Source organism: Scyliorhinus canicula, chromosome 3 (genome assembly GCF_902713615.1).
Source record: "Scyliorhinus canicula chromosome 3, sScyCan1.1, whole genome shotgun sequence".
In the NCBI taxonomy this organism is placed as follows: Eukaryota; Metazoa; Chordata; class Chondrichthyes; order Carcharhiniformes; family Scyliorhinidae; genus Scyliorhinus; species Scyliorhinus canicula.
In genome coordinates, this window is record NC_052148.1 from 172,448,965 (window position 1) to 172,474,296 (window position 25,332).

Below are 25,332 nucleotides of genomic sequence, written 5' to 3' on the forward strand. Positions count from 1 at the left end.
TATTTGGGCTGACCTTTTTAATTCAGATGCTTAAAGGCTGGGAAGGAAGAGGGTTCACTCTTCATGGGTTGTACTTTACCGAATGTAGGTGCCCCCCCCGCCTTAAGTTGAACCCCATCTTCCTTCCTACCTGACCCCTCCCTCCTGATCCCTCCCCCTAACCTACACCAACCCTCCTGACCCAAGACTCTGGACATACCTGCACCCGGGATGCATAGACCTTGATCTTCCTCTTCTCCTGTAGTCCTGCAGCGGCCACTGGTACCTTCCTGATGCTGCTGGGATTGGTGGAATTGCTGGCCAACTGGTTTGGCCGACAACTCCAGAGGGCAGGACGTCCACCTCAATGATGGGCAGAAGTCCCACTCAGCCCTAATTAGTCCACCCCACAAGACTTTATGGTTGCTATGCGGGTCGATACGGAGCAGGTCGGCTCAAAGCCAACATTGTTTCCGGAGGGACGTATTGTCTGCACCCTAATAATATTCAGCCCAATAGGTTTCCAATAATAGGTTTCCACTGTCACAAACAAAACCACTGCAATTTTGTGGCACGTTCTTGGTTATCGTACAATTCATTAGGGAAATTTACAGTTAACACCAGATGTTGACCAATAGTTTAAAGGAGAGAAGATGTCACATTTTCCAGGTTGTTAATCTTGGTCACCTGATGATTAATGCTATGCTTCGCAGATTGAAAGAATTAAAAAATATCCTGCTGTGTACAACTATTGTCATTGATGACTATTTCAGTGACATTATTGACAGTATCAGGGTGGCATGTGATGCACGGTGGCACTGCGGCCTCATGGTGCTGAGTACCGGTGTTCGATCCCGGCCTGGGACACTGTCCGTGTGGAGTTTGCACATTCTCCACATGTGTGCATGGGTCTCATCCCCACAACCCAATAGATGTGATGGGGAGGTGGAGTAGCCACACTAAATTGGCCCTTAATTGGAATGTTTTTAAATAATTACTGACAGTATTCAGGAATTAATCATCATTCCCTTTCTGTCAACACAAACCATTCCCCAAGCAGTTTTGTTCGTTCACGATTGTCATCTTCTTCTCTGAGGATTGACTGCCATAGGTCTCCAACTATCTATCCTGTGTAGTCCTTACACATTCCACATCGGTCACCTGTATCCAGTCTGTAATATCCAATATCCATTTTCTCCTCTGTTTCCCTCTCCTATGTTTCCATCAATCTTTCCTTCCAATAATTGTCTCTGTTTATCATCTACTCTAATGGTGTGATCACAACATTGTATCTTTCTCTCCTTGATGTTATGCACACATTTCCTAAATTCTCCAGCCAATTCCAGCACTTTCTCATTAGTCTTCCCGCCTGATGTGACAACACTATGACCACATGTTGAATGCAGTACAGCAGCCTGAGAGTGAGCGGGAGATGAGTGAAATGGGAACGGATAAAGCTGTGTATTGACAGCCCACATATGAAAGATTTTTTTTTTTTAAATTTAGATTAGCCAATTATTTTTTCTAATTAAGGGGCAACTTAGCGTGGCCAATCCACCTACTCTGGGGGGGGGGGGGGGGCGTGGTGGAGCGGTGGGGCTGGCTAGAGGGTCAGCGAGAGATGTTGTGGACAGAAAGACAAAGGGAATGTAAATGGGGGTGATTAAAGCTAAGAAGGGAGCTGATAGTGACACATTAACAGATTAGAATCTGTTAATGGCAGAACATAGGTAAGCAGTGTGTTAAAGGGCAACTAGAAAAAGGAACAGGTGACCAAGTGGGGTGGGGGTTTGGAGGAGGGGGGACAATGATGAGGGAAAAACCAGATGGATGGAAGAAATTAAAATAAATTGATATTTAAAAATGGGGTGAAGGTGGAGGTGGTTTGAAGTTGTTGGACTCAATGTTAAGTCCGGAAGGCTGTCACGTGCCTAGTCGGAAGATGGGGTGTTGTCCCTCCATTTTGCACTGGGCTTCACTGGAACATTGCAGCAGGCTAAGGACGGACTTGTGGAAGTGAGAGCAGAACGGTGAGTTGAAATGGTGAGCGACAGGAAGGTCTGGGCTCTGTTTCAGGCGGATTGAAGATGTTCTGCAAAGCGGTCACCAAATCTGTGTTTAGTCTCTGCAATGTAGACTAGACCTCATGGGAAGCAGTGAATGCAATGGACCAGATTGAAGGAGGTGCACATCCTGGTGGAGAATGGAGGTATAGAGGGATTGGACATCCATGGTAAGGAGGAGGCGGTTAGGGCTAGGGAACTGGAAGTTGTTGATTTGATGTAGGGCATCAGAGGAATCACAAATGTAGGTGGAAAGGGATTGGACAAGAGAGAGTATCAGGTCAAGATAGAAAGAAATGAGTTCTGTTGGGCAGGAATAGGGTAGCATTATGGGCTTACTGGGACGGTCCTGTTTGTGGATTTGGGGAGGAGGTAGAAGCGGGCTGTTCAGATTTGGGAGACCATGAAGTTGGATGCTAGGGAGAGAATATCTTCAGGGCAGGTTATGTCAGTGAAACAATGGCTTGATGCTCAATGGTGGGGCCATGGTCTCAGAGGAGGGAGGTGGAAGTGTCTGAGAGTTGACGCTCAGCCTCTGCGAGGTAGAGGTCAGTACGCCAGACACCGGCAGCCCATCCCTTGTTGGTGGCTTTGATGACAAAGAGAGAGCGGAGGGCGGCAAGTTCAGAAGGTGACAGGTAAGAGGAGCAGAGAATTTGAGACGGCCAAAATCACGCCGACAGTCCTCAATGAAAAGATCAAGAGCAGGTAAGCAGGGTGGGGGGAGGTTCCAAGTGGAGGGGGTAGACGGGAGGCAGGAAAAAGGATCTATTCAACGAGGGGGAGGACTACTGCCCAAAGGAGTGAGCACGGTGATGAAGGCAGCAGAAGAAGAGTTCAGCATTGCGTCGAGCTGTGGAGCACTAATACATCATTCTCATATTCTTGGAGTTTTCAGTAGTCAGTAGCCTTTTATGGTCCTGCAGAGGTTAGTCCCAGTCACCTAAGATACACGACTGTAATGTCTCCACATCTTCCAAAAACACAAGCACCAGGAATGTTAACATAACAGAAGTATCAAGGCTGCCTCTTGGACCATAGCCACTTAACTGCATAATAACGTTGCTGTGGTTTAATGGCATTTGAACTTTAATTGTATGCAAACTCTTTCTGTTTTTGTCCGCCATGGGGTTGCCTGATTTGAGAAGTGCTAATACCCACACAGCTTCCACCTTCAGTGCCTTTGCACGTAAAAGAGCCTTGCCATCTGGTGAGCTTTCTGTACCAGCTGGTGCCTCAGTTCCACAGGGAAAGTGATGAAGATACTATTGCTTGCCAGCATAGCAACCATCACATGCTTCATACCTATGTCCATTACAGTCTGTGTGATGTGGCAGATGTCTACTGCAGTGGCTTGGAATGATCCAGTAGCACCCCATCTCTGTGCTGAGGTAACCCTAACTTCCAACTTCATTCCTGTTCCAGATGTTACGTACAAGACACACTGTAGCAGGTGCCAGCTCATTTTGTGAAATGTGAAATGGAGGAGGTGATAGTCGTATTTGTCAAATATGTCCAGGTCTATGTGGAAGGGTTTATAAGATAATGACAAGAGCAAACAAAATGGCTCAGGCATTACCACAGGTGTACTTGTTGTCCCCTCATTAACGTTTCTTCCTCATTTCAATCATATGGCGCTTTAGGACCATTCAAAGCAATTCCCATCCTTGATACTCCGTGCGCACTTTTAAAATGGCAGCATCAATCAGAAATAATGACAGAAAGTATTGCAAAAAAATAAATTGTAAAAATAGAAGATGACATTAAAAAAAATGACTCACGCATACAAAACACAGCTTGTAACAAAATAATTAACACAAGCTCAGTAAACTGGTATTCCTTTAATTTACTCGAACACGCTCCAGGATTCCCAATACACCTACAGTATTTATGTAAATGAGATCTGTGGTATGAGCAGAACCTTACCTAAAGTTGTAAATTTTGGCATAGGGTCCAAGTTGCGCCAATCTGCTAGTGAATGAAGTTTACACTAGCCTGCAGCACTTTGATTCTTGGAAATGGCGCAGTGCAAAATAGTGGACATCAGCACTCACCAACAGAGCTGAGCAAAATCTAGGGCTGGAATTATCCAGTTGGCGGAATTCTTTTTTCCCGTTGGTAGTGCACCCCCGCCAATGGGTTTTCCGGCGGCAAGGAGAGGCTTCAATGGGAAATTCCATTGACAAGCAGCAGGAAGAGAGAATCCCACAGCCAGGGAACGGTGTGCTGTCAAGAAACACATGGCTGGGTGCCGGATAGTCCATCAATAGCGCGTTGGAACTTTAGGGGTTTGGTTTCTGTGAGGTTTCTCACGTTCATTCCATTTTTTTGGCAGACGAACTGCAGGGACCCTGGTAAAAAAGTGACTTAAATGTTTTTTCTGTGGATCTTCCACTCATTTTATGGAATCCCTACAGTGCAGAAGGAGACCATTCAGCCCACTGACCCTCTGAAAGAGCACGCAACTCGGTCCACTCTGCCACCCATCCCCGTACCCCCACCCAACCTTCGGACACTAAGGAGCAATTTATCATGGCCAATCCACCTAACCTGCACATCTTTGGACTGTGGAAGGAAACCGGAGCACCCGGAGGAAATCCACACAGACACGGGGAGAATGCGCAGACTCCACTCAGACAGTCACCCAAGGTCAAATTGAGCCCTGGTCCCTGGCATTGTGAGGTAGCAGTGCTAACCACTGTGCCACCATGTCGCCCCACAACAACCGATGGGCAGAAGAAAAGCCAAGAAATCAACCTCATTAGCTCTTTAATGTTATATTTTGATTCTTTGAGTTATATTTTTATGAAACCATCTGAACAATTTACACTCTTTCATCATGTTTTGGATTCAAGCTGTAGAAAGACTCCACGCAGGTTTTAATGGAAAAAAAACTTGAATTTAATATAGTAGTTTTCCACCTTCCATCGCCAAAGCGCTTCACAGCCAATGAAGTATTTTGAAATGCTATCGCACAATAACAAAACCAACAATGAAATTCCCTAGAAGTTATTTTGAAATGTCAAAAGAAGTTCACGCTTTGATTTGTATCTCACATGAACAGAGCCAAATATAATTTTATTTCTGCTAAACTAAAGCCGGCAAAGTAAAAAAAAAAACAAACGCACAAAATAAGACAGCACCCACAGTGTCAAAGGACATCCTTGACTGCCTGTGGGAGGAAACAGGTTTCATTGCGCTGAATCTTTTTCCCCATTTCAGTTACCCTGGCTGAGGTTTAAGTGTCAGAGGTGAGAGTTCAGCTTGGGCCTCTACGGGTCCGCCTCACAGCAGACAGTAGTGAAGAGACCTGGAGGCAAGTTCATAGAGGCAGACACCATTCTGTTTCTTGGCTGCACGGAGTATGCATGCCACTGGGAAGATCAAGAGGAATCAAGTTGAAAACAGATGCTTTGTGTCCTTCACAAATAAACAGTTGCAAAATTTTTCCCATGATATTGTTTCAGAAATATTTCCACCAGCTCGACATTCCATCACAATTCTGGCTAGGGGTTATAGTTGGGTTGTTTTTCCTGTGCCAGATTTAATCTTTTGATGCTCCTGGGCATAATTATACACTGACATTGAAGCCAATTATTAAATTAATTATGGCATGTTCTTAATAACAATGCTTTCTGCAGTTTATTCCCTCAATTGTTTGGAATGAAGTCTAGCCATCTGAAAGAGCAGCAGTGAAAATTAACTTCCCTACGTTTACCACTCCAGGACTGACTGTAACAGGGTTTTGTTGTGATTTTAGTGAGGATGGGCATTCGCCAATACTGCAGGAGTCCCACTATGTAAACTTTCAGATTAATCAGACAGGCTTTCTGAGTTTAAAGCAAAGAACAAGGTAAGTTCATTGGCCCTGCTTTCCGAATTAAAAATAAACTCGGTAAATCACAACCATCATTCACACACCACACATATTTCCTGGGCTCCCCCCACACACACAAGTACTAATAGTAGAATGTAAGGATAAACTTAAAGATTTTTTACTGTTCGTGAAGATAATAAACAATTAAAGAAATGTACGGTTAACTGTCCTTTGGCTGGTCTCAATGTGATTATTCCACTTTACGGCCAATTTTGCTCTAGCCTTCCTGGTGTAGTTATACGGAGAAAATATCCACATTTTGTCTTCCAAAAGACCTTGGTCTGCAGTAGATTTTTTTCTCAAGATGGTTAATTTTGAAATCCATAATACTTCGGAGAGAAAGTGTCTTAAGAACCCCATTGTATGTGTGTGTCTGTGTCTGTGCATGTGTTGTTAGATATTTAGCTGCTGTTGTATAAAGAGTCAAAGGTTCAGCTCCTTTTCCACAAACACCTTTAGTTTACTTCAACAGACTCTGCACAAATCTCTAACATCACATCACCTGACACAAAGGCCACCTGAGGCCCCTTTACATACCAGTGGCAATTATTGGATACGGAACATAAATGAGACAACTAATTGGAATGTCTCTTAACCCGTTACTTAACATGTGTGTGTACGTGTGTACATGTCAATTTATGTGCATGTGTACATGTGTCTGCATGTGTACATGTATATGTGTGCACGTATGTCTGTGTGTATGTATGTACATGTGTGTGTATGTACATGTGTCTGTTTGTGTACATGTATGTGTGTGTATACATGTGTGTACATGTGTCTATGTGTGCATGTATGTGTGTGTGCATGTGTACGTGTGTGTCCACATGTTTATGTGTATGTGTTTAGGTCTGAATAACTGCAAGCTTGACTTCATGCTTTTGTTATTTGTTTCTTGGATTTGCTTTCTTTAAGTCAAGAAAATCTAGTTTTATTGGCTCTTATAGCTTACAGTTTAAATAGTTAAATACATTTGTATTTGGAAAAGGCACATCCTTATGAAGAAGAAACTAAACTTAAAGCTTTGTTGTAACCTATTAAGGACGTTGAATAGAGGGGAGCGAGTTCAACCTTTCTTGCCTGGTTGTAACAAATGACAGAAAAAAAGAAAATTCTAGAATCCGGAATGCAACAGTGTCAGACTATGTTTCATGTTTTGTGTATAGAATTCTGTGGACGTGAATGAGTAGGCGAATAATACATCAGATTGGATGGACAGGAGAGAATAGTTCAGTTGTATAGCACAGAAGGAGGTCTTTCAGGCCATTTTGCCTGTGTCACCTCTGTAAAAGTGTTATTCAGTTAACCCCACACTCCTCTTTTGCCATAGTATTTATCTCAGTCTAGTCATTTATTTTATCCATTTTTATGAAAGAGCCACGCTTTATTGTGTTAAGGACATGGCTGATGGTAAATGCCAAGCTGTTCGAATCCCAGAAGGGAAACTTGAAACAGCTGCCCTTAGATTTGGGTTTGCAATTTGTATGGTATGAAGAGAGGTTGTGAAATCCAGAAATTATGTCCCCGACTACTTGTGATGATTTTATAGCAATTTGACCCATTTGCATCCAAGCCCATACCTCTACCCATTTGGAAAAAGACCCGTTACCTCCTACTCTTAGTTTCCCGCCTGCCAATGAGTTTTCTACCCATCTCAATACACCACCCCAACCCCACGCGCTTTAATTTTGCACGTTAATCTCTTATATGGGGCTTTGTCTAAAGCCTTCTGAAAGTCCAAATAAACCACATCCATTGGTTCCCCTCATCAACTCTACTGGTTACGTCCTCGAAGAATTCCAGTAGATTTGTCAAGTATGATTTCCCATTCATAAATCCTGCTGACTCTGTCCAATTCTGTCACTGTTTTCTAAGTGCATTACTATAAAATCCTTGATAATGGATTCTAGAATTTTCCCCACTGCTGATGTCAGGCTTACCAGTCTATAATTCCATTTTCTCTCTACCTCTCTTTTGAAATAGTAGGGTTATGTTAGCTCCCCTTCAATCTGTAGGAATTGTTCCATCATAGATCATAGAATTTACAGTGCAGAAGGAGGCCATTCGGCCCATCGAGTCTGCACCGGCCCTTGGAAGGAGCACACTACCCAAGCTCATACCTCTACCCTATCCCCACACCTCCACCCTATCCCCGTAACCCCACCTAACTATTTTTGGACACTAAGGGCAATTTAGCATAGCCAATCCACCTAAACTGCACTCTTTGTACTGTGGAAAGAAACCGGAGCGCCCGGAGGAAACCCACGCAAACACGGGAGAACGTGCAGACTCCACACTGGCAGTGACCCAAGCTGGGAATCTAACCTGGGATCCTGGATCTGTGAAGCAACTGTGCTAACCACTATGCTACCGTGCTGCCCCAATTTCCAGAGTCTATAGTATCTTGGAAGATGACTACCAATGCATCCACAACTTCGAGGGTCACTTTCTTACGTACTCTGTGGTGTAGATTATCAGGTCCAGCGGACTTATTGGCCTTCAATCCCATCAATTTACCCAATACCATTTCCTTCTTAATCTTGATTCCTTTCAGTTCTTCCCTCTCACTAAACCCAGTGTTCCCCACCATTTCTGGTATGTTATTTGTGTCTTCCTTTGTAAAGGCAGAACCAAAGTATGTATTAAATTCCCCTGTTTCTGACTGTAATTGGGCTGTGGGATGAAACCGGAGCACCTGGAGGAAACCCACGCAGACACGGTGAGAATGTGCAGACTCCACACAGACAGTGACACAAGCCAGGAATCGAACGTGGGACCCTGGCGCTGTGAAGCAACTGTGCTAACAACTGTGCTACCGTGCCGCCTGGATCCTTGATCCTTCTTTGCGTAATTCTAAACTTCTCCCACTGAATGCCTCTTCCTTGGATCTAATGCTATCTCTAATACCCCTTGTAAGCCATGATTTGCCCAGATTTTCCAATTTACTTTTCCACCAGACAGGAATGAACAATTGTTGCAGTTCACCATTGCGCTCCTTGAATGTTTGTCATTGCCTGTCCACCGTCATCCCTTTCAATAAATTTTTCAATCCATTATGGTCAACTTATGACTCATACTGTCTTAGTTTCCTTTATTTAGATCCAGGACCCTAGTCTCAGAATCAACGACTTCACTCTCCACCTTGATGAAAAATTCGATCACATTAAGGTCGCTCAGCCCCAAGGGTCCTCGCGCAACTAGATTGCCAATTACTCCTTTCTTGAGTTGGGAGCAGGGGCCAAAAGAGGGATCGAGGCTGAGAAATGGAACAGGGGCTCTAGAGAGGGAATGGGAGCTTGAGAGACGAAGCAGTGCCAAGAGAGGGAGCAGGGGCCCAAGACAAGCTGGGGACATGGGAGCTTGAAAAAGCCCAGGGTTGCTTGAATTCAAGAGAAGCTGGGACCGACAGGGCCTGAGAGCAGCTGGGGCCATGGGTGCCTGAGAGAAGCTGGAGCCATGGGAGCCTGAGAGAGGCCAAGGCCATGGGGCCTGACAGGGGCTGGGGTTACGGGAGCCTGAGAGGGGCCGGGGCCATGGGAGCCTGAGAGAAGCTGAGGACATGGGAGCCTGGGGCCATCGGAGCTTGAGAGAGGCTGGAGCCGCGGGGACCTGAGAGAGGCCAAGGTCGCGGGGCCTGAGAGGAGCTGGTGCCATGGGAGCCTGAGAGAGGCTGGGGTTGCAGGTGCCTGAGAGAAGCCAAGGCAGCGGGGACCTGAGAGAGGCTAGGGCCTTAGGAGCCTGAGGGGCTGGAGCCATGGGAGCCTGAGAGGGACTGGGGCCATGGGAGCCTGAGAGGGACTGGGGCCATGGGAGCCTGAGAGAGGCTGGGGTTGCAGGTGCCTGAGAGAAACCAAGGCAGCGGAGACCTGAGAGAGGCTAGGGCTTTAGGAGCCTGAGGGACTGGGGCCATGGGAGCCTGAGAGGGGCTGGGGCCACGGGAGCCTGAGAGGGGCTGGGGCCACGGGTGCCTGAGAGGGGCTGGGGCCACGGGTGCCTGAGAGGAACCAGGGCTGCTTGGACTCGAGAGAGGCAGGACCACGGCTGCTGAGAGGGATGTATGTGTGAGGTGTGTCTGTGTGTGTATGTGGCATGAGAGTGTGTGGAATGAGTGTGAATGGGATGAGTGTCTGTGTGGCGGGGGGGGGAGGGGGGGGGGGGTTGGTGTGTGTCTGTGTGTGTGTATGTCTCTACAACAGGCAAGTCATGTCGTACAAGTTGGTGCAGTTCAGCAGCAGTCAGAGTTGGTGGACATGCATATTGCCACTCGAACACAGGAAAATGCCCAATTGACCCAGAGGCTAGAGGACCCATTGGGGAGCTACAGGACTGATCCCGAGAGGTAGATCATGCGCAGTGTGAGTCTACCATTAAGTAGCTGTGGAACCAGATGTGAAAGTAGCAGAGTGTTGTAGCAGCATCACAAAAGCAGAGTATCCGAGATAGGACAGGGGTCTTTGGAGGAGGACAGCAATAGGGAAGGAGAACCTTTGCCTGTCTGTTTGTAGTGATCTCTGCATGTGCATGTAAATAAGGGGTTAATGTGTAATCAGAAGATCACTAGAGGGCAGCACTAACAGGTATAAAAACCGGACGCAGGCTGTTCCTCACTCTTCTTTTGCTTGGACTGTGACGAGAGCAGACTTAGCTCAGAGTGATTAGTGTAGAAACATAGATATTGTATTTAGACATTGTAATGATTCTACTAGTATTAATCTTAAAGTAAAGAACGCATGCAATTGTTAATTTAGTTACTCAATAAACCTTTCATTACTTCTGGATAACTTTGAGTCTTTTTCATCAAAATACAGAAAACCTCATCAGCAACTGGATTGAGTACCACATGTTATGTACAGTAGTGTAAGAAAACACACTCTGAAAGAATAACTAAAGATGGTACCAGGATAGTTGGCTTTAAATGAACAATACTAGCTGGATTAGGTTAGACAAAAAGACAGAAACAAAAGTACCAACTGTTCGACTGTGGAAGACCTCGCAGCATATGGATCCTCAACGCCGCCCGATTCGATGGAACATGTTCAACCTCCACGGCAGCTGAAAACAACCGGTAACTTAAGTGATAACTGGAAAAATTTTAAACAAATGTTCCAAATATATATGGTAGCTAATGATTTTAACAGAGCCTCTGAAGAAAGAGAAATGACACTGCTACTCGCAATAGCAGGACATCAAGCTGGAGAGATCTACAACTCCCTTAATTACTTGGAAGTGATGACAAAACTAAATTGAAAGTGATACTCGAAAAATTTGAATATCACTGTAACACCAGCAATTATGCTGCTTTAAGAGATTCAATGCTCAGAGACCAAATTGTACAGGGAATAAGTGATGTGACTCAGCCGATCATTATTAAAACAGAAAGGTTTAATGCTGGAAATGGCGATTGAAAAGTGCATATATAGCAAGAAAAAAATAATAATCAGTACCTTGAGTTTATACCAAGAAAGAACAAAAAGAAAATCTTCCACGAGGTTGAGAAACTTAAAATGGAGTCTCAGCATTCAAACCAGCTTCTTCTTGTCGGCACATCCGATTCAAACCTGTACGCACATGCGCACATCAACAAAAGACGCAAACCAGCAAAATTCCATTCTGCGCATGCGCAGCAAACCAAAACCGCGCATGCGCAATTGAGAAAAGACGCATTGGGCAAAGATGGATCGGTTGAAAAAAGATCGCACACCGCTCGAAGATCTATCTGCGCAGTTGAAGAAAAAATGCACAACGCCCGATGATCGATTTGCGCATGCGCAATCGATTAGTACGCATGATGTCACGAGCTTCATGACATCAGAAGACTCAGACCATACCAACTTAAAGGGGAAATGCCCAGAAATCCAAATAAGACTCTTAAAGGTACAAAACCCAAAGATTAAACCTCAAATGGCACAACATTGCCTGAACTTCAACCAGCAGTTGAAAATTACTTCCGCAGCACCCTGGAACATGCAGTTTGCAGCAAATTAACAGATCCACAACTAAAGAAGATGATTTGTTAACTCAAAGAGATGAGCACAGTAATAAATCCGAAACCAAAGAAGGTGATTTGTTTTTTGAAGAATACTACTCAGACATGGCTGAGTTATTCGGATATGATGATCATAGGATCAGCAACACGGTTGAAAAGCTCAATACGACTCTACTCATGGTAGATGAATCCAATACCATGATGCAATGGCAGATCGTTGATACATTGGATGACAGCAACCTGCCAAATACCCAAGAACAAAACAACGCCACACAGAGTGCTGACCGACTCCGTTGAGAGAGTCAATTTTCTTTACAACTGACAAAGAGTCATTGGACTCGAAACGTTAGCTCTTTGCTCGCCCTTCAGATGCTGCCAGACCTGCTGAGATTTTCCAGCATTTTCTCTTTCGTTTCAGATTCCAACATCCACAGTAATTTGCTTTTATCCATTGAGAGAGCGCTGATCGTCTCCACAGAGAGAACACTGCACAACTCCACACAATGAGCGATGAAAGACTCCACAGAGAGAGCGACGCAAGCCTCCACTGAGAGCTTGTTGACAGACTCCAGAATGGAAGCAATTAAAGACTCCAGAGCAACAGCTGTGCACGAAGAAGACTATGAAGGTCTATCCATCTGATTTGAGCAACTAGAAGCAGACCATGAAAGTCTACCCAGCTCATTCAATAAACAACAAGAAGATAATCCATGTCTACCCACTGCATGTGAGAATAGTGACAATGTGATCACAATCAACAGACAAGATGTGCAAGATCACAGCAAGACTGACAGATCTCAGCTCATCTGTACAGAAGCACTCAACAATCAAAGTAAAATTACTCATGAGTCCAGTGAGTCCGCATCAATTATAACCTCATTTACTCTGAACTAACCACAAGAAAATGAAATCTTGAAGATTTTGACTCCAGAAGAGGAGCACCAAGAAACGAAAGAGGAATAAAATCCACCACAAATGGCTGATGTCACCAAGATCAATGCAACATCAGATCATTCCCACAAACCTCAACTCAAAAAGCTCAATGAAACATCAGAAAGCACAAATGCGACTGATACTAATAACTTTGAGAATGACTCAAATTATCCACAAAGAACAGTCATTGAGCACAACAAGAATATCAACAAAAACAACAACAAAAACAATAAAGACAACGACAGAAACAACAAAACCAACAACAATGAAACAATGACCTGTACAACATGGTACAACTCTCCACATGAAGGACAATGTAACAGCACAGTCCAAAACAATGGCAAAAGTAGAAACATAACATGGCAAGACAACAAATTACACAAATTCATATTCGCTCCAAAACAAACAGGCAAACCAGTTTTCAAGGCAGATGACATACAGAATTGATACCACAAACGCAAGAAAAAACCTGGTCAGACAGCAAACACTGCAACAGTAAGACTACAAGCAGCGCCATGCTCATATAGTGTAAAGTCTGATGAGGGTGTGCAGTTCAGACGCAACCTCCGAAACCCAACTTTCCAACATTGAATCTACATGATTCATTCCCTCGACAATGCTTTTAACCATCTGTTGGTCTACAGAAGGACATTAATACTTCAGTGCCTCCGTATCTACTCAGGAGATCGACTAGAAGCAGACGCAACCCAATCGTTTGAACATGTGACCATTGGACTGATTCACTCATTGATTTTATGTAATGCATTTGCAAAGTGCATCAGCTATATTTGTTCAATTTGCTTTACAACACACTGGAAATATGAAACACAAAAACAGGGGGATGTGGTGATCTTTGTATGTGCATGTACATAAGGCCTTAATGTGTAATCAGAAGATCACTAGAGGGCAGCACTAACGGGTATAAAAGCCAGATGCAGGCTGTTCCTCACTCTTCTTTTGCTTGGACTGTGACGAGAGCAGGAGCACATAGACTTAGCTCAGAGTGATTAGTGTAGTCAAACATTGACACTGTATTTAGATCTTGTAACCTTTCTACTAGCATTAACCTTAAAGTAAAGAATGCATGCAATTGTTAATTTAGTTACTCAATAAACCTTTCATTACCTCTGGACAACTTTGAGTCTTTTTCATCAAACATAGAACATAGAACATACAAAGCAGAAGAAGGCCATTCAACCAGTCGAGTCTGCACCGACCCACTTAAGCCCTCACTTCCACCTTATCCCCTAACACAATAACCCCTCCTAACCTTTTTGGTCACTGATGGAACCATCAATTCTACGGACACGTGCTTGTAGGATTAGAATAGCGGTTTTAATATACTTACAACAGAGCCAGCCTGTTAGCCGTTGAACTTTTGGTGAACTGGCTGGCTGACTCTGTGGCACGGATCTTTATACAGCAGCTCCAGGGGGAGGAGTTCTGGGCGGAGCCAAGGGGGGAGCCCAGTACAAACTCTCTTGTACTCCCAGAGCTACTCCCCCTGGTGGTCAGGTAGTGCAACTGCACTTACAATATCGGTACATATATATACAGGGAACAGAGTGGCATTGGTAACTTATAATACCGTGTGAATCTCATTCACCACAGTCACTAAGGGCAATTTAACATGGCCAATAACATCAAAAAGGGATTATTATTTAAATGATAAAATATCAAAACATGCTGCTGTGCAGAGAGGCCTGGGTGTGCTTGTGCATGAGTCGCAAAAAGTTGGTTTACAGGTGCAACAGGTGATTAAGAAGGCAAATGGGGTTTTGTCCTTCATTGCTAGAGGGATGGAGTTTCAGACTCGGGAGGTTATGCTGCAATTGTATAAGGTTTTAGTGAGGCCACACCTGGGGTATTGTGTTCAGTTTTGGTCTCCTTACCTGAGAAAGGACATACTGGCACTGGAGGGTGTGCAGAGGAGATTCATTTGGTTAATCCCAGAGCTGAAGGGGTTGGATTACGAGGAGAGGTTGAGTAGACTGGGACTGTACTCGTTGGAATTTAGGGGGATCTTATAGAAACATAAAACTATGAAGGGGACAGATAGGATAGATGCTGGCAGGTTGTTTCTACTGGCGGGTGAAAGCAGAACTAGGGGGCATAGCCTCAAAATAAGGGGAAGTAAATTTAGGACTGAGCTTAGGAGGAACGTCTTCAGCTAAAGGGTTGTGAATCTATGGAATTCCTTGCCCAGTGAAGCAGTTGAGGCTCCTTCATTAAATGTTTTTAAGATAAAGATAGATAGTTTTTTGAAGAATAACGGGTTTAAGGGTTATGGTGTTCGGGCCAGAAAGTGGAGCTGAGTCCACAAAAGATAAGCCATGATCTCATTGAATGGTGGAGCAGGCTCGAGGGGCCAGATGGCCCACTCCTGCTCCTAGTTCTTATGTTCTTAATCCACCTAACCTACACGTCTTTGGACTGTGCGTGGAAACGGGAGCACCCGGAGGAAACCCATGCAGACATGGGGAGAACGTGCAGACTCCGCACACGCAGTGACCCAGTGGGGAATCGAACCTGGGACCCTGGTGCTGTGAAGCCACAGTGCTATCCATTTGTGCTACCGTGCTGCCCTCAAGATACAGAAAACCTCATTAGCAACTGGACTGAGTACCGCATGTTACGTTCAGTAGTGAAAGCAAACACACTCTGAAAGAATAACAAAAGAACAGATGTGAAAGTAGCAGGCGATTGTAGCAGCCATCACAAAAGCAGAGTATCCGAGATAGGACCGGGGTCCTTTGAGGAGGACAGAAATAGGGAAAGAGAGGCTTTGCCTGTCTGTTCACCACAACACGGAGGACACAGAATAGACCCGAGAGGAGAGGGAAGTGGAATCAGAACTGCCCATTCTTCTTGAGGAGGTGGGTACTGAATGCATCACCTCCATTCCTCTTAGTTATGGAGATTTAAAAGTATTAACTTATCAGGATGATGTTACCTTTTTAGGTGTTAAGATTTCAGCTGCCAGGCTAACACCTGATCAGCAAGAAGTAACCATCATACATTTCTCCTACCTGTATCTCAAACAGCATTATGATCCATGAAGCACAGTTATAACAGACAGATTGAACAGGCTACCAACACATAGCAATTTACAGAGGGTGAAACACAGATTAAACTGTCGCAGATGGTGCACAGCCCATCGTGTCACTTCCCCCCTGGTTGTTGTTTAAACAAAACAAAGGCCAGTTGCAGACCAGTTGGTTACATAGTCTTGGAACCTTGGTTTGGTTTGGTCAAATGGCCTCAGTGTATGATCATGCCAGTTGGCTGTGCTGTAGATGCTCTCGAGCAAGTGTCCTCAGTGTGGACAATCTGGGGCAGTCCTTTGTTGTACCTGGAGGAGGGTAGGGAAGGGTTTGCTGCATAGACCTCTGGAGGCCTCTGGAGGAGCCTCCATTTCCACTGGTGTAGGAGGCCTGTATTGTAGGCTGGATGGCTGGGGTATTGTGGCATTTGCTGGTGCTGATTCCAATATTTGTCGTAGGTGATGCCGGTTTCATACGTTGTGGCAATCATCTGAAACTACCATTAACTGTTCGGCTGTGGGGTATGATTGTGTACCATCACTAACGTGTCGCAGTCACGTCTGGTCTGGTTCCTGAGCCTTTGACCAGGTGTTAGAGGGCCAAGTCTGTGGGCATTACGATCATAGTCCCTTTTCCCTCTTAATCGACGTTCCATGAGGGCACCCCTCACATCGGTTTCAATATTGGGCTACAAGAGAACTTTGGCAGTAGGAATTGTGATCCTGGCAGAACAGTCACTGTGCTGACGAGGGCAGGCCTTGCCTTGGCAAGCGGAACAGGTTGAGGAGTGCAGCATAATAATCTGTGTGATCTCGGGCACATTTCTTTAGTGGATGCTTGGCTGAGTGTGCCTGTTCTGTTTGGCCATTGGACTGTGGGTATGGGGACTGATCATGATATGCTCAACGTCCCACGTGGAGGTGAATTAGCGAGCATTGTCCATCATCGACTTTCGAGGGATGCCATGTCAGGCAAGGTGTCTCTTGAACTTGATTATGACTGTGTTACTCTTCATGTCTGACAGGTAGTCGAGTTCAAACACCCAGAGTATGAATCGACTAAGGCCATATGTTTACCATTCCATTCAAAAAAGACAGCTGCCAGGAATGACCATGGGAGGCCTGAGGCCTGAGGGTGCAGTGGTTCTCCAGCTTGATTGGCTTGGGTACATTGTAAGATGCACATTTGGATACTTCCCTCTCTATGTTGGCATACTTGGAGGCCCAGTATTGTAATTTCTTAGCGCTGCATCTGGTTGCTTCCAACCCTGAGTGCTGTTGCCGGGTGTAGTATCACTGAAGATATTTAAGGATGACGAATTGCTGGCCTTGCAGTATCAGTCCATCCTGTACGATTAGTACATATCTAATGAAGATGAATGTGCAGAGTTCATAGGGAAGTTCCCTTGAGGACTCTGACCAACCCTTCACGATGATGTTGTGCAGTTTTCTGCACGCGATGTCGCCTGTCGGGCATCTTTGACTTTCTGGATTCTACAAGAGTACAAATCCCCTATTGTCATGATGTCTATATTTTCCTCATGATCAGCCTAGTATGTAGTGGGTTGGAAGGCTCGGGAAAGGACATCAGCCAAGCACTTTTCACGTTTGCAGATGATGCTGAGATTGTATCAGCTATGTCTGAATGACGGAGCAGACTCGATGGGCCGAATGGCCTAATTCTGCTCCTATGTCTTATGGTCTTATGTAACGCTGCAGCTTAAGCCTCATGCGCTGCAGCTGTGCAGATGCAGTGTGAAGAGGTTTGCTTTAAGATAGTTAGGGGTGGTTGATGATCAGTTTTAACAGTTTCAGGATGAACATATATGAAGTCACATTTCCGGCAGGTGAAGACTCGAGCAAGGAATTCCTTTCCGATCTGAGCAAAGGGAGTCTCAGTGTCAATGAGGACCCCTGAGGGAAAGGCTGCCATTCTGGATACAGACTTCGCCAAGCCCATGCTGGGAGGTGTCTGCTGATTTGAGTACGGGTGCTCGAACTCGAACATCAAAGTATTGTAGCACTAGTGGGGCTGCAAGTGCCTGTTTGAGTCTGTTGAAGACCGCTATGTGGTGCTTCTGCCAGCACCATTCAACATCCTGGTGGAGGAGCTGACAAAGAGGTCCTCACTATAGCAAGAAATGAACTTAGTAAGATAATTTGTCATACCAATAAAGCTCTGATAAGCGTGCTTTTCCAAAGGAATGGTCATCTGCAGTATAGCCTTGTTTTGACTGGATCTGACTTCACACCATCAGCTGTGAGTAAGCGACCCAGATAAGGAACCTGGTTGACTTTGAATCTGCATTTAGCAGGGTTGAGTTACTGCTATGTAGTCCTGATTCTATTGAGAATGAGACAAAAACGTGCATCATTTCCGGAGCCTGGTGTTGCAGCACATGCACCTCAGGAGCAAGGTGTGATGCTGTCTCAAAAACACAACACTCCCCTAATGTTCTGGTCAGTGAAACTTGAAGCTGCCATGTGTGCAATGGAGAGTGGCACACCTTGCGTGGGGACGGTTTCTCTGCCACAGGCCACGAGGTCCACCATTGTGTTGGAGTCTGGTGCTACATATGGGTCTGGTTCCTGCAGCATTTGCCTGAGAAATGCGTTACACTTTGCTCCCAGTGTCGATTTTTATCTTGTTTTACGTTGCTTCGAGGGCAGCACATGGCACAGTGGTTAGCACAGCTACCAACAGCGCTGAGGACCTGGGTTCAAATCCCGGCCCGTATGGAGTTTGCACATTCTCCCAGTGTCTGCGTGGATGTCCCCCCACTAGCCAAAGATGTGCAGGTTAGGTGGACTGACCATGCTAAATTGCCCCTTAATTGGAAAATAAAAATTGGGTACTCTAAATTTATATTTTAAAAAAGTTTTGCGTTGCTGCAAATCGTGTTCTGGGTGATGAAAATGTCACCCTTCTTTGTGACGGTGTTCTTTGTGACTCTCCGAGTAGAATGTTGTGGGAGACTCATGGTTTGTTTGGGCTAGCTGAGCTCCAGTTTGTTGACCTTGCTTCCATTCCTTACCTTAGAGGAATGACCGACTGCAATGTGGCTGGTGGCATCGGATGGCTGCTGTGGTTTACATCGCCAGCATCTTACAAAACGGTTCCACTTACCATTTTTGTTACAACGGGCGGGATTCTCCGATCCCCCACTAGGTCGGAGATTCCCCAGGGGGCGGCGTGAATCCTGCCCCACCGCCCGACGCCAACTGGTGTATTCTCCGGCCCCGTTTTTCGCGCGGGGGAGGGATTCACTCCACACCGGTCGGGGGCCGTTGGCAGCGCCCCTCCCCCGGCAATTCTCCGGGCCCCGATGGGCTGAGCGACCATCCATTTTTGGCCTGTCCCATCGGCATAGGTTAAGCATGGTCCCACACGGCAGGTAAGTCGGCGGGGTCAGTCCTCAGGGGGGCGCAGGGGGTTCCGACCCCGGGGTGGGCCCCCACGGTGGCCTGGCCCATGATCGGGGCCCACCGATCTGCGGGCGGGCCTGTTCCATGGGGGCACTCCTTTCTTCCGCATCGGCCTCTGTAGGGCTCTGCCATGGCCGGAGCGGAAAGAGAAGCCCCCGTGCATGCGCGAAAATACGCAGGCCAGTGTGCACATGTGTGGAACCATGCCGGCGTTTCCGTGCATATGCGAGATCTTGCCGGCCCTTCAGCACATGTGCAAACTCGTGCAGTCCCTTCGGCGCCAGCTGGAACAGCGCCGACCCCTCCGCCATCCACCTAGCCCCCGAAAATGCGGAGAATTCCGCACTTTCGGGGGCTGTTGATGCCGGAGTGGTTGGCGCCGGTTCTCCAGTCGGCATGGGGACTTAGTCCCCCAGAAGGGAGAATCCTGCTGAGTGTTTCCCAAACGCCAAACAAGGTTCATCCACCTTGATCAGTTCTGAGGATGATGGTCACCGCAGATGGAGCCAGGTAAGCCCTATAACCACGGAAACTTCTGTTTCCCAACTTAAGCCCTTGCTGCTTTTTTCTGACTGTTCGTTTAACATGCAGGTGCTGATGGTTAACTCTTTTGCAGCAGCTACTTGTGGACAAGATCACTTTTTCCGCCTCCATTTAAAAGACAAATGATTGAAACCATTTGACAGCCTCGGAGCCGACTAGATTTGGTACAGTGTAAGCTTGGACCTCTTTGATTAGTCCGATAAGCCGTTACCTCAGTAGATACGCCATTACGTTTCAAGTTTGCCCCAGTTGCCCGCAGTGTTCCTGGTGAACACGAGCGGGTCAATGCAGCGTAGTCCTTGTGTGCCGTATTGCTAACTCCTCACAGCATGTTGCAATGACCGGCAACCAGGAGCTTATAACAACAATGGTTTATTCAGTACTTAGAACAGCTCTTACACTGTTTCCAGTCATGATGTGGAGATACCGGCGTTGGACTGGGGTGAGCACAGTAAGAAGTCTTACAACACCAGGTTAAAGTCCAACAGGTTTGTTTCAAACACGAGCTTTCGGAGCACAGCTACTGCCTCAGGTGAGCTCAGGTCTGACCGTGCTTCCAGTCTGACCGTGCTCCGGGGATAACCCCCACTCTTTCGACACGTGAAACTTTAAGTCGCCACATCATCATGTTATCACATGACCACTCGGCCGACAGTGAGGTTTCAGAGAAATGGTATCCCCAATTTTGTGGAGATGGCTGAACCTTTGCATGAAATGTTAAAGGGGGAAGGAGGAGAATTTCTCTCACCTGACTGGGGCGAAGAACAGGCATAAACCCCTGCTTCCAACAGCATGGCCTCCTCCTGCTCCTAGCGAATTTGAAAAGAGTGACAATCAGGCTAGAGCACTGATATTACCTGACCCAGAATAGCCATTCCACCTAGAGGTAGACTCCACAGACTCTCGCCTCACATCTATCTGAAGCTAACAAAGGAGTGAATCCCTGAGACCAACTGCAAATGCCTCCTGGCTCCTGCAGGGGACAGAGAATACGTTTTCAGCCTGCCAATGACACCTCCTAGCTACCATTTGGGCAGTTAAGCATTTTACTTATGTAACTGGTTTACAGAAGATTATCCTGTACTCCCTACACACTCCACTTAACCTCCTGATGAGGAAAAGAGACAGGAGACTGTCCTCTCAACACATTAGTGTGTTTGAACGGTTCAAGGTAATTTACATGTTACCCCAAACAAATGACACCACTGTCTCTGATACCAGCTTATGATAGGAGTCCCCATCAGCATCCAGTAGGTCTTGTGGCACAGTGGTAGTGCCCCTTCTGCTGCACCAGAAACTTTGGGTTTGAGTCTAACGGCAGGACTTGCTGGTTGGAGAAGGAGCGTTCATATCGCCGTTCAACGATTCGATAATCAGTTTGGGAATCCTTCCAAGACCTCCGCCCCCACTACTCCCCACCAGAGAAAAACAGCATGGGTGTGAAAATACACTGAACAAAAATCAGCGTCCACTGCCATCTTCAGAGATGGAACTGAGCCATGCAGCATGGAATCCTATTCCAGGAGCTCATGATATTTATAGCGATAGATTATCGTATCGTGCTGATGGGACACCCAATGTGTAGTAGTGGGCATGGCAGGTCCTGATTAGTCTATGGTGTTCCAAATCCCTGTCCATTCGTCACAACAGGCTGAACTAATCACAGTCATCCTTGCTGCTCACTACACCTTATCCGATCCGACTAGCATCTAGTGGATATATGTGTATTACAATCCGAGCATTAGCACCATATCACAATAGGTACTGTTCATCATAAGGTAAAGCTTTACGAATTCAAACCTATTAACACACACTCTGGAATGGGCTCAAACAGCAGAGCATTCCATGTCATGTGGGTAAGACAGCAGGGCATTGAAAAGATTTCTCACCACACGCCCGGGATGATAACTATGATAATATGAAAGCAAATTACTGCGGATGCTGGAATCTGAAACAAAAACAGAAAATACTGGACAATCTCAGCTGGACTGACAGCATCTGTGGAGAGAAAAGTGAGCTAACGTTATCTCACTTTCTCTCCACAGATTCTAGAATTTAGAATTAACAGTGCAGAAGGAGGCCATTCGGCCCATCAAATCTGCACCGATGCTGTCAGGTCAATTGAGATTGCCTGAGATAATAACTAAGCTGACAATTTAGCTAAAGAAGCCACCTCCGTGGGTGGGTTCAATCCAACCTGGCTATCAAAGTTGCGGCAGTGTTTAAAGTAACTGCCCCTGGTGTTTCTGAGTTATGGGACTCACGTGCGCCTATTTTAAGGCTAAGGCCTGACATCTGTACAACGTGTCCGCTTCTGCAATCCATGACATGCATTCAAGCTCAGGGAGTTAACTCCTCGCCGCTGATAGCTGGTAATAAAGAAGGAAATTTTCTTCTCTGCCTGCCATCACAGTTAAGAGAAGAAATGTTGGCATTGTCCCAATTCCCCGGTGGCCAGGGGTGGAGGACTATGTATCCGTGAACCAGTGCTTACCATGGTTTCAGATCAATCCCCCATTTCAGTCCAACCATACCGTTCCCAGGTCACAGCTCCCCCAAGGTGGCCCTGGGACACATTTGCAAATTGAATACACAGGCCTAATCTCTAAATCTTAGGAGAGTTATGAATATGCCTTAGTAGTAGTCAACCAATTTACCATAATGGATAGAAGCACTTCCTACCAGGGATAATAAGGCATGTGTGGCCTGTATCTTGCTCAGTGAAATGGTCTGTAGCTGGGGAATACCACTCCAAGTGGACAGCAACCACGGTCCGCACTTTACAGGAGGAACTTTTAACACTGAACAGCAACTACTGCAGATTCAGCATAAATCACACACAACCCGCTATCCACAATCAGCAGGGATCGTGAAGAGAGGAAATAGAACTATAAAGACTATGCTGAATAAGTTATGCTCAGGAAACCCCTCTAGATGGGCAGGCATGCTTCAGCTGTGTCTAATGGCAATAACATCTACACCGCATGAGACTAAGTCCACATGAGGCCATGACTAGATGGCAAATGAAAATCCCAGGACATTTGAATTTGAGTGTCTGAATCAGGAAGTTCCAATTAGAGTGTAGAATTAAATGTCAAATAGGATGCAGAAAGCAAATTAGGGAGAAGAAATGAAAGGTTGGATTGAGACAGTGAAAAACAGTAATGAGGTATTTTTTTTAAGTCTCCAACAATGAAATGCTGATGAAATAAGATTCCACAATGATAAAAATTTAATTTTCAATGCCAGCAAGAGTGTTTGGTGGTAATTTGCAATGTCTATGTGGACCAAAATGGGCAAGCTCTAACTTTCTGTGGTAAATTTAGACCACATATAAGTTGTACCCTTGCAACATTCGTTATTATTAAATAAGGAGCCAGACTCGGAGGTGGTACTTCCGGGCAGTTGTTAAGGAGTGGCACAACTCGGCCATCTAATTCCAAGATTTTGCATTTAACTGGGCAGCTCCACTCACCTAAAATTGCTGCATAATTTACATGCAACTAACAGTGAGCACTGATAACCTTACTGTTATTTTTACAGTAAGTTACGGCCCATTACGTTTCAGTCTAAGTGGCGGAAGCGTTGAGAATGGTTTAAATGCAGTAAACTGGTGACCTCAATGACTTTAATGGAAGCAGAGTTACATTAATTACCTCCTAGTTGCTTCTGGGGAGGGATAATGAGAGCAGAACAAGAATCCCAGGAAATTACGACATGATGTAGTAATTTCTTAAGTCACTGACTCCATAATTTCCTGCAAACGCTACTTAAAATAATAACATGAACCATAGATCTGCCATCACCATGGTGATATTTTCAGCTAATTTTGTGCCATAATAGTGACCCCCCTTCACAGATCTCAGCAAAAACTAAAGTCAACGAAAAGGGAAGTCAATTTGAAAAAATATACAAGTCCCAGGTGTTTTGAAGTAATATTTTTGTTTGAAAGTATTAAGTTCGCCGTCACTTCTTTTAGAATTTTATGTTTAAGACCCGCTAAAATTTTAGTGTGTAGAAATGTGTAAAATCCACATTTTACAGGACTGGCAGCTGGGAATTAGCACGGAATGGAAGTGAAACAGAAGGGACCACATAGTCGGTGCTCAAAGACACATACATCTGGATTAGTTTACAGTCCTGTAGGTAAACATTAGGAGAAAGGAAATCTATAAATCTACTAATCATTTTTTAATAACTCGCGAACTGCTGGACTAAAAAAAAACACACCACTGCTCAAAAGCAATACACAGCGGATAAAGCATGGGAAGTTTTTAATTGCTTTAATTTGTTAGGAGTTTGTTCCACTAGGAAAAGACAACACACTGCTTACAGGTGATGAGGATGTGAGGGTTGTATCAGTATCTTTGACAAGCAAACTTCATTGAGTGCTATTTAGATGTCACACATGGGCGGCACGGTAGCACAGTGGTTAGCACTGTTGCTCCACAGCGCCATTTGTCAGAGTGCAGGGAAAGGACAGGTGAGTGGAAATGACAGTGTTGCTGTTGCAGAGAGCTGGCACAGACACATTGTGCAGAATAACCTCCTTCTGTGATGTAATCATTCTATGGGCAGCACAGTAGCTCAGTGGATAGCACAATTGCTTCGCAGCTCCAGGGTCCCAGGTTCAATTCCCAGCTTGGTTTGGGTCACTGTCTGTGCGGAATCTGCACGTTCTCCCCGTGTCAGCGTGGGTTTCCTGCGGGTGCTCCGGTTTCCTCCCACAGTCCAAAAATGGGCAGGTTAGGTGGATTGACTATGCTAAATTGCCCTTAGTGTCTAAACAAAAGGTTGATTGGGGTTACTGGGATGGGGTAGAGGTGTGGGCTTAGCTGGGGTGCTCTTTCCAAGGGCCAGTGCAGACGTGATGAGCCGAATGGCCTCCTTCTGCATTGTAAGTTCTGTGATAATTTTATGATGATTCTGTGTCAAATAATTTATGAACTAATGAAGAAAACTTTACAAATAGTTCAGTTCACGGCTTGCGTCGCTGTCTGTGCAGAATCTGCATGTTCTCCCTGTGTCTGCGTGGGTTTCCTCCAGGTGCTCCGGTTTCCTCACCAAGTTCCAAAAGATGTGCTGTGAGGTAATTTGGACATTCTGAATTCTCTCTCTGCATACCTGATGCAACCATCAATTCACACAAGACGGAGAGTTGAATGAACAGTGATTTTAATCAGCTAGATCTGTGCCTGCCTGCGACTGCTCTGTATTGAGTGCCGCCTACAGGCTGCAGCTCTATATACCTCCCCTGAGGGGCCACAGGTGGAGCCCACAAGGGCATCAACATAATACAATACAATGTAATGCAATACAATGGTGAATGGTAGCAGTAATACATTCACCACGTTCACCCCCTGTTAAAAATTGAAGTCCAGCGGGAGTGAAGTGGGCTCATAGATTGAGTCTGTCCAGCGCCTTAATCGTTCGCAGCGATCGCCTGAGCTCTGGTTTCACTGCGGGCATGGGTGTTGAACTCGTC

At 45.6% G+C, this 25,332-nt stretch overlaps 1 protein-coding gene across 1 annotated transcript in view; it reads right to left on the minus strand.

Annotated features, from left to right (window-relative positions):
- arhgap24 (Rho GTPase activating protein 24) overlaps nucleotides 1-25,332 on the minus strand; it is a 1,044,996-nt gene that overhangs the window by 931,467 nt on the left and 88,197 nt on the right. The gene's annotated exons all lie outside the window — the stretch shown is intronic.